The sequence below is a fragment of the Ixodes scapularis genome, unplaced genomic scaffold (assembly GCF_016920785.2).
Source record: "Ixodes scapularis isolate PalLabHiFi unplaced genomic scaffold, ASM1692078v2 PGA_scaffold24__2_contigs__length_7659602, whole genome shotgun sequence".
NCBI classification, from domain to species: domain Eukaryota; kingdom Metazoa; phylum Arthropoda; class Arachnida; order Ixodida; family Ixodidae; genus Ixodes; species Ixodes scapularis.
Window position 1 is genome coordinate 813572 of NW_024609851.1, and position 3761 is coordinate 817332.

Consider the following 3761-nt stretch of genomic DNA (forward strand, 5'->3'; position numbering starts at 1 on the left):
GACACTTTAATAAACATTGATTGATTATTATTCTTATTATTATTATTATTATTAATTTTACCGATGGAAGGCATATGTCGTGCGCAGACTGCAAAGGTGCTTGCCATTTGGGCCAGACTTGTTCCGGTATCGCCGACAAGACGTTCACCACTATGGATCAGTCTAAACATGACAAGTGGAGATGCCGGACATGCCGTGAGAAAGAGTCAAGCGGGACCACCTGATGGGATCGAAACCTCTAAGGGTGTGGAGAATCTATCTGCTCATCTGGCTGCCATGACTGAGAAGCTGGATGGGCTGCTCACGCCGAAAGAAAGCGTAGGTTCCCTCCTGTCTCTGTCGGCGCAGCTCAACGAACTCTTATTGGTAAAACCACTGGTTGAGAGCCTGAGGAAACAGTCATCAAAATTCAACAATACATGGACTTCTTCAACGCTGAATATGACCGTCTTCTCAAGCTGGAAACAGCCAACGAGAAAACTGGCAAAGGTCTCCAGGACGAACTGTCGCAACTAAAGTCAACTGCGCAGATACAAGCAGCCGAAATCCCGGAGATCCTGGGCGCGCTCAACGACAACGAACAGCACAGTCATCTCTCCAACCTCGAAGTGCGCGGACTTCCTGTCTCGCCTAAATATGACCTATTATCCTTTATTGAGTCGGTCACGGAAAAGCTTAACATCTCTCACTTCCACAAAACCGATATACTCGCTATACATCGATTGCCTGCCAAACGTGAAACGGCCCCTCCGATTCTAATCCAATTTGCTTCAGTCAGTATGAAGGAATCGTGGATGGAAGCGCGGGGAAAGCTTCCCTCACTCAGTCAGGTTAGTCCTTTCCCCAAAGTGTACTTCAACGACAACCTGACTCGTGCGAAGGAGCTGTTTTGACAGGCTAGACAGAGAGGCAAGGAGCGAGGCTATAAATTCGTGTGGGCGACAAGGGCTAAGATATACGCCAGAAAGATGGAGGGTTCTCTCCCTGTGAGGATTAACCATAACTAAGACCTTAAAATGATTATCTAGTTGCATGACAAACTTCGCTCAGGTTTCAGATTTTTCGTCTTTCAGAAAGTTTCTTGCTGTCTCTCATGACCACTCTTTTTCTCTTTTTCACGTTAATATAAGGAGCATACGAACGCATTGGAATGAATTCGAAATAATTTCAAGGGATATTAGTTCCCTGGCAGATGTCTTTGTTTCAACAGAAATAAGCATTTCCTATGTTGCTACAGATCAATTTTCTTTACCAGGATATATAGGTAAATTCTACACGCGGTGTTCCGGTCATGGAGATGGCATCGCGGTTTTCGTGACTGAGAAGTGGTCCATTACTAATATTTCTTTGTACTTCAATCACGCAGAGTGTGTCGCCTTTTCTCTAGGAAACGCGGCAACCTCAGTTCGTTTTTTGGCAGTCTACAGACCGCCTTCCAGGAACGTAGGATCTTTTCTGGAAGAACTTGAAACTTGCATAAGTAGTCTGACCATGCATGACCAGTTACGCGTTGCAGAAGATTTTAATATTGACATCTCAAGCACGACCAAATCTACGGTGTGCAAATACTTAACCATCTTGTGAGCGCATGGAATAGAGTGCACTATTAATGCTCCAACCCGTGAAGAGTTTCTATTAGACAGACTAGTTTGCTCCTGCATTGACCATATTAACATCAGAACATCTGCGTCGATCGTTAAATCGGCAATTATTACGGAAAAACTTTATGACCACTACTTTGTGGCCTGTCGTTGTTTTTTTGGTAACTTGGCATCGCGCAAATTACAGGGCCGTATTAAAATAACAAGCATAGACAATCGTGCCTTTGATAAGCTAGTCTCGTCATATGACTGGATCGGATTTCTGGAGTCCGTCCATCACAGTCACGTATATAAAAACTTCATTCTTTTGTTTGATAAATTCTATAATACCTGTCGGAAAGAGGCGTACATAAAAAAACGTAACACTGACCTCTCATGGCTAAATACAAATATTTTGACAGCAATTAGCGATAAAAATGCTTTATGGGCTAGATGCCGTCGTTCACCTAACAATGTGCAATTAAAGTCAGACTTCAAATTCCTTCGCAACGAAATCAACGCAATGATTAGATCTGCCAAACAAAAATTACTACCCGAAAAACTTCGCAGAATTTCGTTCAGATGCACAGAAAACTTGGTCCCTTATTAATGAGTCTCGTGGAACTAGCACGCGCCACTCTATCGACGATACGATGAAGCAAAATCTTAGCGGTAATTTATGTCATGTAGAAAATTTCAATGCTTTCTTTTAAACTTTTCCTGGACAGGTGAGAGATCCACCAACTCCTATTGGCAACACTGTTAGCTCCTTTGCGTTGCTTTTCCCACTCCAAGAGAGGGATCTGCACTCGATCTTGTTTAGCTTTAAACCAAGCAAGTCGCCTGGAATTGAAAACATTCGTCTATCCGATCTTCGCAGAAACTATGTCAGTCTCAAAGCGGTTCTTCTTTTTATATTAAACGGCTTTATTGAGGCTAAATCGATTCCCGACGACCTTAAGACATCAATAGTGCGTCGTCTATACAAAGGTGGTGCCAAAAATAACATCGATAATTATCGACCGATTTCTATTCTTCCGAGAATCGTGCAGATAATCGAAAAGCATGTGTTTCTGGTAATGACGTCTTTTTTAGATAAATTTAATATATTGTCACCTACTAAGTTTGGATTCGTGCATAGGAAGGGCACACAGCCCCTTCTGGAGGATTTTTCTGATTATTTTTACTCTGGTTTTGATAATAACCTTGTCACGTCAACACTATCCTTGGACGTATCTAAAGCGTTCGACACCGTTAGTCACTCGTTACTTTTACGTAAACTTCAGAGCATAGGCATCCGTGGCACTTTTTTTTTTTTGAGAGCTATCTTGACAATCGCTTCCAGCTGGTATCTGCTAGAGGTTTTCAAAGCTCACGAACCAAACTAAAAGCAGGTGTACCACAAGGTTCAATTTTGTCACCCCTTGTGTTTAACATCTTTGTCAATGACATCGCCAACGATGTACCAGGATGCAAGATCTATCAGTATGCAGACGACACTGTGATCCTGCCGCAACATATTAATTACGTAGACTGGATTCGCCAGTTACAGCACCATGCGACTCCGGTCATGGACTGGTTTTAGAAAAACCTAATTGCTATCAATGTAAAGAAAACAAAACCAATCTGTTTCTACAATCCACATAAAACAATCAATCTGAGCATTCCTTTTATTTCACACTCATCTGCTGGTAATCAGTGCGCCTGTGTCCCCTTAGAGTACGCCAGTAGTGTTAAGTACCTTGGTATATTTTTCGATAGTGGCCTAAAATGGCCATGCCCATTTAGCATATATTTGCAAACAATTAAGAAGCACCAGCTGCATCTTATATAGATTCATTTGCCTCATGCCTCTTTCTGCTCGTAAGGTTATTGCTCATACTCTTGGGTACAGTATCCTTCTGTATGGCATAACAGTTTTTGGTAATTGTTCTGCTTTCTGGAGAGATAGAAATGACAGCATCCTTAAAGCAATCCTAAGAACTGCCTCCAATAACATGCAAATACCTTAGGACACCACCCTTTTCGACATTCTTCAACTGCCTGTCTTTTCCATTCTCTATGTTCATACAGTTATTTTGCGACATCTCTGGAGCTGTGAATTCAAAACTTTAAGCTCATCATCTGGTGCCCTCCGACACGTGCAGCCTTTCTAAATTCCTCTTGCGCATACCCGATATG

General features: G+C 42.2%; 1 pseudogene; it reads left to right on the forward strand.

Moving 5' to 3' along the window:
- Positions 1–276: 276 nt before the first annotated feature.
- On the forward strand, positions 277–893 carry LOC115317941 (annotated as a pseudogene).
- The last annotated feature ends 2868 nt before the right edge of the window (positions 894–3761 follow it).